Source organism: Equus przewalskii, chromosome X (assembly GCF_037783145.1).
Source record: "Equus przewalskii isolate Varuska chromosome X, EquPr2, whole genome shotgun sequence".
Taxonomy (NCBI): Eukaryota; Metazoa; Chordata; class Mammalia; order Perissodactyla; family Equidae; genus Equus; species Equus przewalskii.
This window is the reverse complement of record NC_091863.1, coordinates 57,311,831-57,331,826: the sequence shown is the minus strand read 5'-3', so window position 1 is coordinate 57,331,826 and position 19,996 is coordinate 57,311,831. Positions and strand designations below refer to the sequence as shown.

Here is a 19,996-nt window from a genome sequence, read left to right as displayed (position 1 = left end):
TAGTAGCATGGATGGATATAACAGGTGTCAGAGGAATAACTAACTCCTTTATTTCTCTCAGATCATGTATGAATCTATAATAAGTTGAATTTTCATGTCAAATTTTCCTTCCTTTTTCATATGTACAAGACAAATGCTCCTTTTTTATTATGTCCTGTCATTCTTGTTCTCTATTTACAGGTTCTATTTCTTGTATTTGAGCTAGAGAGAGATGATACTGTGATCATGGCCATGGTTTTTTGTTGTAAGTTATACCACTGGTATTGGCTCCTTCTATTAAAGGTATCATTTGTTCCTAGGATTCCTAAATCATAATTCCTAAAGATGAATCTATTTCCTACAATTTAGAGTGCTTTTCTAGCATCAGGTGATAGTGTTACCAAACCAGATTTATTTTTGCCTGCCACTCAGAAAACCAAACACCGAGATGATGAGATTGCAGTAGAGAGAGGGGTTAACCACAAGGCAGTCATGTGAGGAAGCGAGATCATGAGCCTCAAATTCACTTCCTCGAAAATAGGGACTCAGGGATATTTACGGGATGGGGGGCAAGGTGGTCTGAAATGTGGAGAGAGGTGATTATAGGTGAGGAGAGGTGAGGTAACTGATGATCTGCGCAAGCGTAGTCAGACTTCATGCTTCTTCACAGGACCCATGTTCACAAAATGGTGGCGTTAGCATGATCTGAGGGTGGAGTTTTTAGCTTCTTGATGTCAAAAGGTCACCTATCGGACATCTGCATGGGCCTGGTTGATGAGTTGGTGGTCTCAACCGGCCTGAAGTGGACAAGGAGTTCTAATTCCTGAAAAACAGCTCACACACCCATTACCATGGTGACCCAGGCTCCAGGGAGATGTTATCTATAGGAGCCTGGTGGGAGTCATAGCATGTTGCCTAAGCAGCACAGTAAATAATGGGTGGGTTAAACAGCTAAAAGCTATAATCAGTAATTGCAAAAAGGAAAAAACTTTAGTACCTAGATACTTAATCATCAATGGTTGTTTGCCAGTTTCAATACTGTCACTCTCTCCTGTCCCCTCTTTTGTTTCAGAAGAACGTATTTACCAACTCAAGTGCTTTGTACCCTGAGCACCCCAAAAAACGTCACCCAGAGTACAGAATATGGTAACCCTTAGCTTACACACAAGATCCCTTCCCATCAGATTAACAGGCACAAAAGGAGACAAGAGAAAGGCAGATTCCTCAAACAGATGACTTATTTGCACAGAAAATTCAGAGGAGAAAGAACAGGTAGAAGGTTGTCCATAGATACCCACAACTTGTATATTTTTATGGGTTGAGGAAAAACAAGAAAAGTCATTAGAAAGCGCAGACTGTGTGCCTCCAGTATCCACAAGAACAGTCAGGGAAAGATTAAAGCAGGGAAAAGAAACAGACATATAAATTTCTCCCATTCTCAGCTCCAAGGTTCCCCCATTATGCTAATTTTGCTTATTAGTTTGCACCATTTGCCGGTTATTTCCTGTGGGATAATCTCTTTGAGGCGGTTGTAAAGCTTCAGAGTTAGTTTCCATCCCTGCATTTTCCTCAATCTCTTCTGGCATTCATTTTTCCAGTGCTCTGTCTTCTTATAATAGTAACATATTGACTTTACATTAGGGGACTCCCTCTTACGTGTTGATGGCTCCAGAGGAGGATTCCCTTTATGAATGATTCTAACTGAGAAGCTAACACTGAGGTCTTAAGTTTCTTTTTGTCTTCTTTATCTTTCTCCATATTTTCCCCAAACTGAGTTGCTGCTGCTGTCAATACCTGAGAAACTGTCCTTGCCATCCAACTACTTTTTCCCTAACTTGTCCTTGAGTTCGAGACAAAAAGGCTGCCACAAAAGCGGAAAGGACCAAGGGTTTTTCTAATCTGCCTCGGGTCCATTCTTGTAATTTAGATAACACCTCAGTAAACTACTGTGAAAGTCAGTGGGGATTCATCCAGCTTCTGAGTACAGCATCATAGTTTCTTCCAGCTCACCTTCTGCAGAAAGACTTCAAGGATTGCCATCATCATCCCTTGTGTTGAGTTTCCAAGGCACAAAAAGAAGTCTGAGTTGTTGGAGGAGGCAAACAGTAGGCTTCCTGAAGCCACGGTACTCCCTGATGATGAGAGTTATTATTTTGTCCCTATTATGGGTTTAATTGTGTCCCCAAAAAAGGTATCTAGAACTCCTAACCCCTGGTACCTGTGAACGTGACCTTATTTGGAATTAAGGTTTTTGCAGATGTTATCAAGTGAAGGGTGAGCTCTAATTCAATATGACTGATGTCCTTTTATGAAGAGGACAGCACCCTGTGAAAACAGAGACACACAGAGAGAATGTCATGTGGGGACAGAGGCAGAAATTGGAATGATGCAGTTGTAAGCTAAGGGTGCCAAGGATTGACAGCCACCACCAGAAGCTAGGAAGAAGCAAGGAAGAATTCTACTCAGAGTCTCAAAGAGAGCATGACTCTGCCGACAGCTTTATTTCAGACTTCTATGCTCCAGAGCTATGAGAAAATAAATTTCTGTTGTTTTAAGCCATGCAGTTTGTGGTACTTTGTTATAGCATCCCTACGAAACTAATACAGTCACATTGTGCTTATTCCATTAGTCAAGCAAAGTCAGCCAGAAGCAACAGTTTATACAGCAACCAGTGTACATCCCCATGCATAAGGCTGTAGATTGAAAACACTCCATAGGCACCTCGGCAAAATTTTACAGATCTTCCTGGAGCACTGGAAAGGAGCTCTTAAGATTGTAATATCAGCTGGTAAAAGGACATGTGGGACTGTTACCATTTGTGGTCTTCCCAGTAGTCCTGAATAACTTCTAAGAGGCATTTGATTCTTTGGAGCTCCAAAGGGGTAGGATTGATTTACTTCACGTTGAGATGAAAAATAAGGAGGTTTGCGAGGCATTGTAATTTCCATTCCCATGTTGCCACTTAGTAGCCTGACTGCGTTTTTTTTATTATTATTCTTTTTCTTGCAATTACCAGGGCAGCCACTTGCCAATCCAGTGCCTTCATTCTAAGGCACAGTCTCTTATAGAAATTCTTAATGACTCCTTGTGGTTTCCTTTTAATCATTTCCACTTTCCTAACGATGCTTTGTATGTTTGGTTTTCTGAGTCTCAGAGGTGAAATTGAGACTTGGGCAGCCCACATCAGGACATTTGAATAAGGCTGGCAATTTGCTCCCTTCCGAAAGGAAGTCATCTCTGGGTCCCATAGCCATTGAAAACCATCCATCCAGGAGTTCATAACTCCCCTTCTCCGAGGTCCTAGATTGAAGCAAGAAATGGTAAAAGGAAACAGAGGGAGCAGAAGGAGCAAGAGTAGAGAAGGATTGCAAACCTGGAGAAAGAGCAAGAGCTTTCAGTTTCTTAATCACTTCCTCCAGTACATTAATTCATCGTTTATGGATATCCAATTCATTTTTGCATTTATTTCCTGAGAGATATTCATCTCAGAAATACCAATAATCCATTTGGTTGGATGGAGTTTTTCTAGAAATCCCTGTAAGTACACCAATTTGTCTACTTTGAAAGAGCCTTTCTCTGGCCATTGAAATACAGGGTTTTCATAAGTATCCCCATCCCAAACATGGCAAACTGAAATCAGCCTTTTAAGAGAGAGACCTGCTGGCAACAATCCAGGCTTCCCATATTTTTCTACCGTTGAAGCTAATGGTGAACCAGATGAGATCTAAGAACCCGTATTACCTATTTTGCTCAATAGTAACTCAAATTTTGCTGTGAGAGCTTGGAATTCTCCCCAGGAACCCAATCCCACTGAGGCAAAATAATTAAAAGGAAACTTTTCAGCAAACAGTCAGAGTCTCACCCTATCAAAAGTGGCCACAAATCCTCTGACAAATTCATCTAGAAGAAGACCTCATGCAAGGAATCCTATCCTCATTGCTAAATTATTAAGGGGTAAAAAAGAAAGTAAGACCCAAAGAAATGCACCAGTTTATAAATATAGAATTAACAGATTTTATCATTGAACAAAGTAACTAGCTTGAATGCATGCAGGTAGCCAGCAAATGACTGCAAAATTTAGTGGATTTTCAGCTATATTTATGTGGAATTAAAGCCATAGCTGTTATACATCATCCTACTTTTGGTAAACACTCAGCCAATATTCAATTTACATCAGTTATTACATTGACTTTATTCTGAAGACCTATTTTTCATAATTCTTCTTTGCACTTACTCTGGCATCTGTTCTTTCATAATTCTTTATCAGGCTTATTCTGATGTTTTGTTTTTCATAATTCCTACTGTTGCCACTGACACTGTATCTAGTACATATAATTAATCACATCCTTCAACATTTTTCAGTAAGGTTAGATTAAATCCAGTTTCCCACAAAACATGATATTTTTAATGGCTGCATGATGTTCTATCACATGGCCATGCCATAATTTATTTTAATATCATTTTCCTCTTATTGGACATTTATATGATTTCAAATATTTTCCCATTATAAACAACACGATGACAAATATCCTTATACATAAAATATGATCCATATTTGTAATATTTTCTTTAAGCTGTCTAGAAGTGGATGCTCATGAGGATGAATGCTTTTAAGCTATAGTACATATTGATACACCACCTTTGGGAAAAACCATACTAATTTATGCTCCCAAGAGCAATGAATGAGAGAGCTTATCTCATGTTGCAGAAAGGGAAAAGATTGGCAAGCTTTTGATAGAAGAGAATGAGAGAATGAGGTCCTGCTGATTGCAACTAATGCAGCCGAAAATGTTTGGCACATAATATGAATTTGTCTGTTTGAACATAACAACTTGACATGGGCAAGTTATCAGTTATCAATGATAATTACATATAGACTGCCTAAAAGAGTGGCAGTTAGAGGATCCTATGACATAGGCCCATATGACTAGAGTCTGGAAAGCTGACAGACAAATATTAGTGCTTGAAGTTCTTGAAGATGATTCAATGAGTTGGCTTTTATTTTTGAGGTTTTAAGAGTCTTTCTAAGCTTTAAATTTTTAACAAAAACATTTAAGTAATACATGCTAATAGTACAAAATTCAAAAGGCACAAAAGGGGTGAAGGGGTGCACCTACAACACGACTGACAAACAATAATGTACAACTGAAATTTCACAAGATTGTAAATTATCATAAACTCAATTAAAAAAAAGGTACACCATGAAAAGTATGTATCTTATGCCTGTCCTTTTGGCCACCCAACTCTCCTGCCCTGAGTCAACCATTGTTACTGGTTTATCTTCCCAATGACATTCTGGGCATTTACAAAAATAAATTTCTCTTTCATAGATTTCCCTTTTGTCCTCCCACACAAAAGGTACTATATGATACATACATCTGTACCTTGCTTCTTTTCAGTCAGCAATTTAGCTTGGCTATCATGCCATATGAGTGTATAAAGAGCTTATCTATATATGTAAGATAATATTCATTATTCAGGATGCATTTATTGAATACCTACTAAGTGTCAGGCCTATTCTACACACTGAGATATGGCAATAAGCAAAACAAGAAAAAAATCTCAACCCTCATGGAACTTATAGTGGGGAGAAACAGAAAAACAAAATAATGTGGAAAACATGTTGCATGATGGAGAGTGTTATAAAGAAAAGGAAAATGTCTATTCAGTCCAACTGAACGTGCCCTTGATCACTGAGGGGTATCTGCATGGGGAAGGTGGTCTGTCAGCCGGGCAGAGCTAGACAACGCTCACACAGGCCCAAGTGCAGGGAGCAGTCCTGATCAGGAAGCAGGAGTTGAGGCCTGAAGACATTCAGGATCAGGGCACAGATGCTCAGCAGGGAGAAGGCCCATTGCCTTCCAACTCTGATGTCAACCAGCTCTTCCTAAAACAGAAATCCCACCAGAGGGAGAAAAACCTGCGCACTGAAAGGGTCCTGGGCCAGGAGGTCTCTGCCTGAATATGGCAATGGGACAAGACCTGACTCTGGAGCAGGATTGGGTCCTGGACACACTTTGTAAACTTACCCATCCAAGTGGTTTGCCCCTTAAGAAAGCTGAAGACCAGGCTGAGGGTGGGCAGGACTGGGAACAAATCATGGTTCAAATGCCACAGACTCTTGATGCTCTTGCCAAGTCTTATTAGAATTTCCTGAATAAATGTTGCTCCATTTGCTGGATGACATTAAGACAATTTTCAATAAATGTAATAAATTTCACCAGTTATGGTTGTTTTACTAGAAAATGGGTCTACAGGGCTCATCACATCCCCATTCCAGAACTGGAAGCCTCTCTAAGTTTTTAAACACCCCCCACATAGATTTCTTTTTTCCATCTGACTCAAAACCCTGCCTTGGGCCCGGAGGTCCTCACCAGAGCAGGGTGGTGAGAGAAAAAGGACTCTGGGGCAGGAACTGGGTCCTGGACACTCTTTGTAAATTTGTGCATCCTTATGGGCTATCCCCCTAAGAAGGCTCAAGACCAGGCAGGGGGTGGGGATCAGAGGGCACTAACTCCTGGTGAGGCCGCCACCCAGTCTGTCCCCTGAGAAGTGGCAAGAGGTGGGGCATGGGGCTCACAAAAGAGAGAGGCCACAGGTCCTACGGCAAGGCAGATTAGACTAGCTCCCTCGGCCCTCGAGTGAAAGAGCCGCAGGGACACTGACTTGGGCTAACTGGACAAAGCGCTCTGCAAGGGTAAGATACAGAAAGGGCTGTCGCAGGAGGAAGTGAGTTCCCTGTCATCCTGGGGTTATTATCTAAGCAGAGAGCAGCGGGCCACGTGTCGAGGGCCTTGTCATTCAACAAGAGGTTGGACCCCGGGACCCTTAGGGACCCACAGACCCTAAAATGCAGTGATCCTCCCATCTTTGGAGGACAAACCCTGCCCAGTCCTATCTGGCTTGGTTAGGTGGCACAGAAACACCCCTGGGACTGCAGGCCTTTCCTGGGGTTTCAAAAAGGAGCAGCATTAGCGTTCATTAGTGCTCTAATTGGCGTCTTAATTGCCGGTCTCACTCTTAGTCTTTTGGTCTTTATAATGAGTACCTGGTGCATGGCCCTCCCCCTACACCCCCTTCTCCCTAGGGATGAGCTCCCAGCTGCACCTCACCTTCCCTTCAGCCTCCACCCACATCCCCCAACAAAGCTTGGAGGCAGGGATGAGCTTCCCGAGGGCATCTGCATTGCACTTTCTCTCCCTCCCCCTTCCAGTGAGCTCAGGAAATTGGTTTTAATCCACCAGGCTCCAGTTGCTTAGCAACAGAAGAGCCTGCTCCTAGCAACCAGGAGCCGCAAAGATGCTGCAGAAAAAGAAGGCTGTCTGGGCCCTGCTCTCTCTCAGCTCCTGACTGCTAGCGTGCCTGACGTTTTTCTCATTGAGGAAAGATATCCTTCCTCTTTCAGATGCCAGGTCTTGAAAGGCTGATCTCTGGGGCAGCTACCTGACCTTACCCCGATCCTGCCTGCTGGGAGTCCCTCTGAATGCAGCCTCCCAGGCCAGCAGGACACAGCTCATGATCACAGCAGGGTGGCTGTAGAACGTGCCTTACTGTCCAATGACCAGTGACAGAGGTCACCGGCTGTGTAGGTTTTTCCAGTCTGGCCTGGTGGGTGGGAGTGGGGTGGGCCAGGCTCCTTTCACCCTGGGTGAGAGCAATTCCTGCCCGGTGTGGGGGTGCATTGTAATCCCAGCCCAGCTGAGCCTGAAGGGAGGCAAGGGACCATACAAGAAAACTCCTCGCTTCTAGAGATCTGGAAACTGAGAGTCAGAGACAGGCTCAGGGCCACACAGCCTTTCAGTGACAGCTGAGTCTGAACCAATGCCAGAACACAGGGCTCCTCAACACAGTCAGCGTCCATGAGACTGCCAGCCCACTGTGCAGCACCAGCAGCTTCTGCTTCCCCTCCCCAAAGGACAGCAGGAACAGGTTTCTCCACCCCAAAGAAGAAGCCTCCTGCCCTCCTGCCTTCCTGGATGGCCCCAGCTCAGGGTGGTCACCAGTGCAGGTTTTCCATTTGATGAGCTGCTCTCCTAGAATTTTTTAACTTAATAAGTGTTCAGGAGTGTCCCCTAGGAGAGGCCTGTCCAGAATGCTGACTGTGTGAATGGGTGCTAACTGGTAACTTACTTAATCACAGGGCCCGCTGGTCCTCACAGGAGGTGCACATGCGCGCATTCCCCCACCCCTTCTGTGGGGCCTCAAGCTCTGACAGTACAACTGCCCCCCAGGAATAAACCACGGAAAGAGGGGGCTGTAGGAAACCGAAATCCAACAAGGGACCCCCAAGCCCCATCTCTCCCCCTGGGCCAGGCCCCCAGGCGGGGACAAGCCTTCCCCTGGCAACTACTTTCTACCTCCCCCAACCTTGCTTCTCTCCCTCTTTCCCCCTTTTTCCCTCCTAAGAAAAGGACTTCTGGCTTCTGGATTCCGTTGCCTAGCAACCAAACGGGCTGCCACAGGCTGAGAGGAGCAGCACAGATGCTGCCTAATGAGGGGGCTGAAACGAGGGGGCGAAATCGCTATCTCCAGTCATAAGCCACTGCCAACCATGCTGCTGGTGCTCACAAATCACACATTTTCTTAAATTTGTGATTGTTTTTCTCTATAATGAAAAATCTTCCAAAGTTGGACAGATAAGCCACATTGGAGTAAATACCTCCTTGATCCACCCTTTTCTATTTCATATTGAAAACTTTTTGTTATGGAAAATTTCAAGCCTATACACAAGTAGAATAGCATAGTGAGCCCTCCTGTGCACATCACCCGGCATCAACAATTATCAACTCCTAATGTACTTATCAACAGATATCACATCGTTGTATCTGTATTTCACTATGTAGCAGTGAAACATAAGAATTCTCTTTTTAACACAACTACAGCGTCATTATAACACCTAACGTGATTAACAAGAATTCCGTAATATCATCAAATACCAGGGCAGTGTTCAAACTCATCAATGTCAATGCCTCATCAATGTCATGAAGGGTTGCTCATTTGTTTGTTTGTTTTGTACAGTTTATTTGAGTCAGGATCTAAATAAAGTCCACACATTAAACTTTGGGTTCCCCTTTCTGAATATTGCAGGGGGGAATAACTTTTCTTCCATCTCTTAAGTTCCATGGCTGGAGCCTGTGAATTAAACTGATAAAAGACAGACTAACAGGAGAAAACCAAGCAGAGTTTATGCACATGTGCACGCGGGAGAACTCAGTGACAACCGCTCAAAGGGGTGGTCAGAATCCGGGGCTTCTACACCATCTCAATAGGTGAGGCATGGAGAGACAGTCTCTTGCTGGAAAACAAATGACTTTTTGGAGCGATAAATGGGCTTTCAGGAGAACAAACAGATAATAGGAAAGTTTGTGATGATGTTTTTCTCTACAGCTGTGAGTGGTCTTTCTGTCTCCTTCAGGGGCACAAAACTCCCCTAGAGAAGGGATTTGGGGTAGATTTTACTCACGGTCTGCCTTCTGGGAGTGGATCTGCTCTGAGAAGGAATTCGTGGCAGCCTCATTTCCCAGAAGTTGCTGCTTTTAGTCAGATAAGGGAAGCAGCAAGAAGATTTTTCCCCCCTGTTATCTATTGAATCCCAAATGTCTTCAGCTTAAGATAATCTTTATACCAACTCTGGGGTTCCGAGTGGGTCCCCACAATATGCAGAAATAACAAGGAATGGACATTTTCTTGGAAACCATTGACCCCTGGGCTCTTCCTGAGACCTCCTGTGAGCTCTGCCTTGAGCTATATGAGGCATTATTAGTTCCCAAATTTTGAGATGAGGAGAGTGAGATTCAAAGCAGTGAAATGAAGAGCTCAAGGTCACCCAGCTACTGAGGCACTGGGCCAGGCTGGTAACTCACGTCAGGACTTCAGACTCTTAATTTTGTGTGCCCCGACAACCACACTCTGCCACCTCCACCTGTCCTGCCTCCAGAAAGGTGAAGGAAAGCTTTCGGAAGGAGGCAGGGAAGGCCTCCAGCCTCCACCCACTCCCCATCTCCTAGTCCAGGTCCTACCCAGCATCAGTCAAAGATCCATGCAATCCCACCTCCTCTGGCCTCCTGGGTCCATTTCTCTCCTCCCAAGTGTCTGCTCTTGGGTGCGTGTGCCTCAGGGTCCCCTTCACTTGGAAGTTCCCTGAGTGCGGGGTCCTTGGCTCTGGATATCTGTGACCCAACCCAGCTGAGCCTCACCCAGAGCCATTTGGAAGGTGTTCCTCACAGGGCGACCGACTGACTGACTACCTGAGTGAGGGGCCTTCTGGAAGGTAGATGGGCTGGAAGTACAGGTGAGTCTTTGAGGCGAGATCCTGGACCCCAGGCAGGAGCACCCGTCAGACACTCCAGAGTGACAGTGGTCTTTCTTGTCCTCAGAGGAGGCAAGGCAGTGTCCAGGGAGCAGCCTGGGCTCGGGCATCCTGAGGACAGGGGCCTCTGGACTCACCCTTCCCTTTCATAAGCCATTTACCTTCTGAGGGCCTCAGGGAGTCCTCAGCTGTGCAGAGAAACACTCCAGAGAATCAGCCGGGCTGTCTTGTCGTTGAAGGAGGCCTCTCAGCTTGGAGAAATGGAATCTACTCTGGCCAGAGAGCCCTGGCAGCAGGTCTGGGTCTCTGAACTTTTGTCATGCTGCTTTGTGACCCTGGGCAGGCAACTTCGTCCCCGTGGGTCTCAGTTTCCTTATCTATACAATGAAGGGGCTGGACCAGATAATCTCGGCGGCCTATCAGCTTCCATGTTCCCATGATTTCCAGGAAAAGGAGACCCACAACATTCCTTGGTAAGTGGTTGCTGGTCTTAACTATCTTTACAGTCAGATATCTGTTTCCTACTGTCTCTGAGCCTTGTTTCTTCTGGTGCAGGCTTGGGTCTGGCTGAGCATGCTGTTTGTCCCAGAGGTATCTGGATGGGAAACAGACATCTTCATCACCACAACTCAAGTCACAGTGTTGGGAGAGTGGGGTCTGTAGCTCTCAGGTCCCTGCTCCCCATCCCCAAGGTGTTCAGGAGGCAACAGTGTTGAGACATCGTGGAGATGAGCAACTGTGGCACTGATTGGCTCCTGCCCTCCATGTAGCCCAACCTCTCCACTTTCCAGACAAGGAAGCAGGGACTTGTCCAAGGTCACATAGAGCTGGGATTGGAGGAGCTTGAGGCAGGGAAGAGCGGGGGACCTTCTCAGGAGGGATCTTTCCTGGGCAGGAGTAGGGACGATGAAGAGGAGAGCCAGACCCCTAAGGAGCAGAGTTGTGGCATGAACTAAAACCAGTTTGTGAAACCCACCCTCAGGGAGCTTCTGGGTTCTCCTGGGGGAACATAGGACACACACACACACATGCACACACACACACACCACACTCTCACGCACGCACGCACTCACGCCACAGGAGAAGAGATCACAAGCATGTCTGACTACCAAGTGCTTGAGCTGGGGCTCTAACTTGACCACCTCACCAGGAACCACTGATTCTCCTGGCTACACCAGTAATTCAACAAATAGTGACCGAGTTACTGGGAACCAGACAGTAAACAAGCGGGGCGTGGCCCCTGCCCTCTAAGAGCTCACAGCCTAGCTAGGCAGGCAAGTGCTCAAGAAGATTCGGACCCACGGAGTTATTCCCAGGCTAAAGGAAGCCAGGGGCTGTGGAAACCCAGCAGAGCCCGTCTCAGGGACCCAGGGATAGTCCTATGCTGCAGGCACTATCCTGCGGACATTTCTGGAGGCATCAGGTCTGGCTGGTTGGGAAGTTAGCCTGGGGAAGCAATTGGTGCCCCCTCTTCAGGTCAGGCAGGCATGGTCAAGGATGTGGATGACCCCCAGGAGTCATCACATCTTGTCATCTCAGTGAGAATTGGGCAACTTCTAGGGCTTCAAGGAGAGGTGAGGCTCCCCTTCCTGAGTCCAGGGGTTCTCAAAGTAGTGGGCTGGGACCCCAGAACTCACTGTTGAATCTTTAGTGGTTGTTCTGATCAGAAGTTGCATGTGAACTTGGCCCCGTTTCTCTAGCTGGTTGTGGTGATGTGGTGTGGGTCTTGGGGTCTCAAAAAATGGCAAAAGTTCAGTTGTTCTGAAAAGCTTTTTCTTTCTTCTCCTACTCATGCAGAGGGCCAAGTTGTGTCCTTCTTCAAACCTGTGTTTGTGGTTTAGTTTCCATTGACCTTGGCAATCAACATAAAGGGCACTGAGCAAGGCTGCCCCTTTTGTCCATCCCTGCTGCTCTTTCTCCTATGTATGCGAGGGGAAGTGACACAGGAAGGAAGGGGAGAAAAGCATGGGAAAATGTCCTGTGGATTCTACATTTACTGAGCTCAGTGACACGCAGAGATGTTTAAGAGAAACTCGGGAAAAAAAATAAGGAAATGCTTTGTTTTAGCTGCCTGGTCATTTCCATTGTTTGGTTTCTGAGTCTTCTTGTTTCTAGGCTGTTTCATAAGTACTGAGCTACTGAGGAGTTGTATGTTTTCTTGAAACAGAAAGGGAAGGACCCTCTGGTCCCTCGGCACCCCCTCCCCCAGACTCTCTATCCCCATGTGGGTGCTCTCTTTTTGCCACTGGCCCTGGTGTGGGGTCTGTGCCCATGGAAAACAGTGATCGCAGTGGGCCCCCGGTCTTTTGGGACTCAGGGTTCCAGCTCCCTTCTCTTCCCCCTGGTGAGCCCCACCCCTGTTGGACTTTGGATGAAAGAAAAAGCACAGGTGTGGTGCATCCAGCCTCTTCTTTCACAGAGCTGGGAACTGGGACCCAGAGAACACAGGGTTCTTGCCCTTGTTCCAGGAAACACAAGACAACTGCTAATGAATTTTAAAGGTAAGTTTGTACATTTAGAGAAGAGACAATGTAATGCTAATCCTTCATTCCATTTACTCACTCAACATATTTTTATTGATTGCTTGCCACGTGCCAGTTGCGGTTCCAGGTGCTACAGTACAACAAGAACGAAAATAAATAAAATCTTCTGCCCACATGGATCTTGCATTCCAATGGAAGAAATAAACACTAAATAAATCAGTGAGAATATAAAATATATTGCAGGATACATAGTATGGGCATTTATCTCTTATATAGGACTGTTGGGGAAGTGGGAGAATTCCCCCCCCTTTCCTTAAGGTTCTTATGGCTCATCAAATAATTAAAAAGGCAGGTTAGCAGGAGAAAATCAAACAAACTTTAATAGCATGTATACATGGGAGAAACTAAGGGGAATCTGAATAATTCAGCCAACTGACTGAGGCTGCCTGTTTAAGTATCTTCAGCTACAGACAAGGAGGAAGTTTGGAGTAGTAATTTCCGGCTTCAAAGGGGAAGAAAGTATAGGGGAGGAAGGCATTTCCTCTACCCTCTCTGGGTTCTTCTGGCTGGAGAATGAATTAAATTCACATGAGACAGAATAACAGGAGAAAATTAAACAAAGCTTTATAACATGTATACATGGGAGAGGCTCAGGCAACCTGAGCAACTCGCCAAAATGGTTGAAGCCCCCACCCTAAATATCATCTTCAGCTAAAGACAAAGGAGGATGTTGGCGGTGGGGGAAGTCAGTTACAGGAGGTTACCAGACAAGCACAATAAATAGGAATAAGATTATAAAGCAGATTTAAGTCCTTGCATTCTGTATTGATAAGAGTTTCTAGAGATAAGGTCATCCCCCTTCTTCCTGGTACAGAGGGAGACACCTTTACAGATGGAGATTTCCTTTACAATGTAAATGTCTCTTAACAAAGGGTAAGTAGACTCTGCTTCTCAGAGTTCCTTTCCTGTCTGCAGTTTGTTAAAACTAACCAGCCCCAAATAATCCTCATGCCAAAGAGACATATCTTGGGGTGGCCAATGCCGGTCCCCCACAAAGGCAACCCACATGGAAATGGAAAAGCAAATGTTTGGTAAATAGAACTTTGATAAGAGTGAGCTTAGCAAGGATCCTCCCAGTCTACTGGAACCCAGAGTTATCTATGGTGATGGCCTGCCCTGGGGACAGGTCTTTATTTTAAATTTCTTTTAGTCAGTTAGGGGAGGAAAGGTCAAATGTTCTTGCTAAGTCTGAGCTTTTATTGTCTTCAGCTCGAAATAATCCACATACCAGACTGGCGCATCTTGGGGGGGCCTGCCCTGAACCCCATTAGGGCCATCAAGGAAGCCCTTTTTGAGGAAGTGACATTTGAGAAAGAATTTGAAGAAAGTGAGAGAATGAGCCGTGTGATTATCTGGGGGAAAATGTTCAGGTAGGAGGAACAACAAATATAAATCCCTGAGACAGGTTTTAAGAACAACAAGAAGACCAGTGTGCCTGTAATGAGTGTGAGGTAGTTAGAATGCTAGGAGATGATGGCAGAGAATCGGAGTGAGAGATTACACACAGCCTTGCAGGTGATGACGAGGACCTTGGGTTTTATTCACAGTGAGATGGGAAGTCATTGCAATTTCAGGAGAGGAGCAAAATTACATCATCTAGTCATTAGCTGGATCACTGTGGTAATTCTGACAAGAACAGACTGTTTGTAGGCAAAGATAGAAACAATGAGACCAGAGTGCTATTGCCATGAGACCCCTTGTTGTTGTTCCCCTACCATCAGAGATAACCTTGGCAACTTCCATTTCTGGATAATTCTTCCTTCTTCATTTATGTTGGCATCTAAGGAAGTACTAGAATTTGGACTAGGCTCCAAGCCCTGTACTCTTTCTATCATGCTACATAGACTTTTATTGTCATTGCCAATAAAGAGAGAAAAAATGATGGCACAAGGGAATATTGAAGGACTGGATCTGGGGTTGTAGGAATAATATTAAAAAATAGAGGGAAATAAATTGCAGGAAAAACCTGTAAAAATAGTGATAATTTTTATTACTCTTTGCTGAGAGATATTGGACTTGCTGGTCAGTAACCATTTTTAGAGAGTTATTATGGATAAATGACAGTGTTAAAAGATCTGAAGATGCATCTTTAGTGATTTGGAAGTCCTGGTCAGAAACCCAAAGGATTCCTTGGCACCTCACTTCTTGCAGTTTAATGCTGGAAATTGGGAGGAGCCAAGAGTAAAAGTTACACACAGATTTTGGCCTAATGTTGGGGTTAGGGTGTATTCTTTGCTTATAGAAAGAAAGCAGAATTCCTCAGTTGTTAGTGACAAAGACTTCATCCCTGACTAAACTTTAGTCAGGCTCCTCTGAACCCTCTTCCCAACTAGGCTTCAACTTTTGGACTTGTGTGTCTGTCTTTGCAGCCCCCAATTTTAGCAAAAATCTTGCCAAATCTGTTTAGCAAGTATCCCCCACACTCAATATATGATCACCCTTTACCAATTGAATTCTTCATTCCTCACCTTTGGTATCTGATCACCCTGGCCTGCCTTCAGCAAGAATCCTGTCAAATCAGAATCCTCCCTTACCCGTGATGCTTCCTCTTAGTAATTTTCTACCCACTGACCCCCACCCTGCTGCTTGGCTATAAATCCCCACTTGTCCTTGCTTTATTTTGGGATGAACCCAATCTCTCCCTCCTACCGCAAAGCCCCATTGCAGTAGTCCCTTGAATAAAGTCTTCTTTACTGTTCCTTAAGAAGTGTCAAGATAATTTTTCTTTGACGTTAATGTGAAAGACAAAATGCACTGGACAATTAAGGAGATGCTTTTGTTCAGCCTATTGCAATAGGGAGAATGTTCGTTTCTGTGGAAGAATGTCTCAAAGAAAAAAAGGGGGCCTGGGTTTTATAGAGGCAGATAAACAAGGGAGCCATGAGGAAGGGTGGACAGCAAATTTCATCTGAGTTATGAGGAAGAGTGGAGTGGAATATATGAGGGCAGTGTGGCCCTTTGTGGTTAGCCATTTCTCAAAACACAAAAGGATGAGAGGGTTTCTCAACTATCTCTGCTCTCTAAGAGCACAAGGCTCAGATAGAGTTAAACATTATCATTAGTTTTCTCCTATCATCTTGATTTAGGAAAAGAATTGTCAGACTGCATTGTTGTCTAGAGCTTTTGAGGTGATACTGATGTGGATCAAGGCTGCCCTAGGGAGAGAAGCTCAAGGCGTCCTGGCCTACATGCCCATCTATATGACCCGATTCATATCTAAAGTTATAGACCACACGATAACCAGACCCCATGTGCACTGATACCATTTAATGACTTTTCACATCATCTTTCCTTTGTCTAGTAAAAATAAGTCACGTACCCATGTCTTATAAATTTAGCCCTAACCCTCAACACATTGCAGCTCTTCACTGCCCATGGGTCCTGTCCCTATACTATTCTCTGAATAAAGGAGCACTACTACCAGACCGTGAGAGTCCAAGAAATCTTTCTTTTGACTCTGGCTTGCCGAGCCCGTATCGATATTATGGAGTAAACAGATGCTAGCATATATATAAACATGTTTCTGGAAGAATACACAAGAGATTATTGTTTAATTTTGTTTAATTCCTTTAACTTTGAGGAGGAAAACTGAGGAGCAGGATGGTGAAGGGAAACATTTATTTTTATGCCCTTCTATTTTGTTTGAATTTTCCAGCCATATGCGTGTATTTATTTTATTATTAAAAATACTGCCATTGGGAGTTTATCTGGGCATTCAATTATAGGTCTTTTATTTCTTCTTTATATTTTTCTGTATTTCAAAACCTAATAAATCATCTCTTAAAGTGATATGGGGCGAAGTTTTATGCCAGTTTGGTCTGTTAAAAAGGCGAAAAAGACTGCCAGGTGGAATTATTTGGATTGCCCTTGGGGCTAGTCCCTGGATGCTTTTTCTCCTTTTGCCTAAATGAAGGGGCAAAAAATTAAAGTGTCGAAATTCTCAATTTCTTCTCTCTCCCCCAAGGAAGTAAAGAGATGCAGTCTTTCCAGTTTAGCAACTCCAACCACGAGACCAATTCCCTACCAGGTAAGTTCTTGAACCTTTTGTGATGCAGAAATTGAAAATGAGCTGGGGAAGCCAATATCTCAAAGGTGGTCAAAGAAGGGGAATTATGTGAAGAGAGAGAAGTTAAACTAATTTACATAATAAAGAACCAAAAGATTTGGGGGAGAAGGAGAGAAAAAAACAGAGCATTTGAAGACATTCTTGCAAATGTGAGGCCCCAGAGATGTTAGGGTGGGAGGTGTAAGAAAATCGAAAAATAAGAGAAGATATAAAAAGTATTGCTGGTATGTGTAAATTGGATTCTATTTCATATTTTGAAAGGAACATAAGATAAAAATGGAAATCATTTTTAAATTACTTCAGCTCTTTTTAATACAACTCCCTGAAACAATTGGGCCACGTGGGTCCAGTATTCATAAAGGTTACCTTTTGGGGACTTTTCCGTAAAGGAACTATGGAGTCGTGCTCAACTCCACCTAAATCTAAACATGCCATAGATCTGAGCCAAGAAATGTCCATTTCTGTCATCCAGATTGTTAGAAAAATCATGCGAAGAAATTGAAATAAACTCAGCATGAACAGTAATGGTGTTTGAAACATTGTCTCAGGAAGAAAGGGATGAGAGAGGGTTGAATTCTTTCCTTTAGAGTCACTGGGTGCAGAGGTAGTATTTCAAATGGAAAACTGGAAACTGTGCTTGTTGAGCAGTTTGTAAATAAGATTTCCTGTGAGAAATCCCAAAGGAAGGGGGCTTGCATAGGGCTATGTGTACGCAAGCGTTGTCTAACACAATGTTTTTTACCTATTGTTTTTAAAAAATGTAAAGTTTGTGAGTTTTTTTGTAAATGTAAAGTAAACACAAAATTTCTAGGTTTTCTATAGAAAAGTTGCAATAATAGTACAGGGAATTCCCATATACCTTATGGTATTATTATCATTATTGTTATTACTACTAAACCATTTAAGAGTAAATTATAGTTGTCATCGCCCTTTATTCCTAAATATTTAATTGTGATGCAAATTTTTTACAGAAAGTTCAATTGCTTCTAGAAAGGTAAGGCTTATATAGGAGCAGTTTAGTAGAGGTAAGAATACCCCAGCACACACCAGATCTGGAGATGGCTCAGGATTTTGCTAAAGTGATAAAGTGTGTCCCAGAGGAGGAAGACTCAACTATGGAATAAATATGCTAAGGAAATGTTAGAGAAATGGAGTTTTTAGATTTCTTTAAGTTTCCCTTTCCATGAATGGCCTGTTTCCTCCAAAGTACTTCCTCTGTTTGTTGATTTTGGCCTCTCTCTTTCATATTATTCACATTCATATTTCCACAAATGCATGTTGATCCCTGGTTGTCTACTTGTATTTAAGGCTGGAATACTAGAAAGCTGATTGGAAGCTCTGTGCTTGTGAGTGGAACTTAAAGACTCATTTACTCACTAGGGTATTTTGATTGCTCCATTTCTTTGAGGAACTCCCCACATCGTTATCTTTTTGTCTTTTCTGTTGAAGTGATCAGGTTCCCCTCAAAAGAGTCTTCCAATCTTTCCCCTGTAGTAAGTCCATCAGTAATCTCAGAGACTGGGGTGAGGTGGGTGTCAATACTGAGTAGGTAGGGCCAGCCCCAGTGGCCTAGTGGTTAAGTTTGGTGCACTCTGCTTCAGCAGCCCAGGTTTGGTTCCTGGATCCGGACCTACACCACTCGTCTATCAGTGGCCATGCTGTGACAGCAGCTCATATACAAAATAGGGGAAGATTGGCAACAGATGTTAGCTCAGGGCGAATCTTCCTCAGCAAAACAACAGGAACAAAACATTGAGTATGTAAACTTTCATACAAATGAATTATACTGTTTTAAGTATAGTGCTCCTCACTTCAACTGTGCCAGGGTGCCCTGGTCCAGAAATTGTTTTGCCCTCTCCAGAGAATGAATCTCCAATCTTTAGCCAAGATGGAGGAAAAGCAGTTGACTGGCTGTGCTCAGTGGGGTGGGGATCCAGGGATCTAAGTGATTTTAGATAAGATTTAGACAATCAGCCCTCCAGTTTTTATCACCATCTTCATTCCCACTTTCAAAAGTGCTGCCAATTCCTGACCCCTTTGGGGATTTCTCAGGGTGAATTGGATTACTCTTCAGTTTTCTCCATTGCTTGGGATTCAGCTTTCTCAGGTGTGAAAAGTCAATTTTATTGTTCCCTTCTTCTCAAATTAGGTTGCTGTTATTTGTCTCCCTTGTTCTAGATCATAGTAGATTTATACCTTCATAATATCCTGTTGCTGTCATTTTTGTGAGTTTTCTGGAATATTCGGTCCAACATCTTTAACTGAAATCCCCAGATACTGTTACCACGCAAAGGGCACAATCTACTCACCGTGAGACAAAAGCAAATCCATCAAGAGGCAAGATGGTGGCAGAGAAAGGACACTTTATTGAGCGATAAGCTAGCAAATCAGAAGATGGTGGACTAGCGTCCTAAAGAACCATCTTAAGGGGGCCACAAAATCTCAAAGCAGTTATATAGGCCAGTGGGTTATGGAGGGGGGAATGTTGACCCTCTTGTGTTACAGACTGGGACATGCCACACCAGATCTTTCAGTTGTCATTGATGATGGCTATCAGTATAGACTCTGTGCAGGGGTCATCACATTCTTAAGTAACTCGAAAGAATAAAGTTATTGTTGTATTGCAGCTGGGAGGTACATACACAAGCAGGGGTCATAAAATCTACAGAGCAAGTAGATCTCCTGGAGGGTGCATATCCAGCTGGGTTAGCTAGTTAGAGGTCATTCAAAGTTACAATATGGCTTCATTTCTACAATATAGCTTCCCTTATATCAACCTTCTGTTGAGCCAGTATCAGTACTATCATTTTTCAATCATTCTATGAATGGCATCTGTCCCCTTCCAAGATCTACTAGGATTGGGAGTTTGTGGCATAAGTGCAGATAACTTGGGGTTAAAGTATAGAAGGGATTATGGAGGGGAGAACAGCTGTGGATGTTTTGCTAGTGGGAGGATCAGTCTCCACAGGTTGAACAGAATGTGCTGCATTCACTGGGGACATTTTCAAGCTCTTTAGGGTTTTGATTCATTATTAACACCAGTACCTTCAGAGCTAGATTTAGTTGCATTCTTTATATGTACTCCATGAACCAACTGGT

The 19,996-nt window shown here is 43.8% G+C and overlaps 1 long non-coding RNA gene across 1 annotated transcript in view; it reads left to right on the top strand.

Moving 5' to 3' along the window:
• The window catches only part of LOC139081138 (uncharacterized), a 106,664-nt gene that overhangs the window by 69,781 nt on the left and 16,887 nt on the right, over nt 1–19,996 (top strand). Inside the window, exon 3 of the long non-coding RNA XR_011536191.1 lies at nt 16,796–16,858. This is a non-coding gene — a long non-coding RNA (uncharacterized lncRNA). The remainder of the gene's footprint in view (nt 1–16,795; nt 16,859–19,996) is intronic.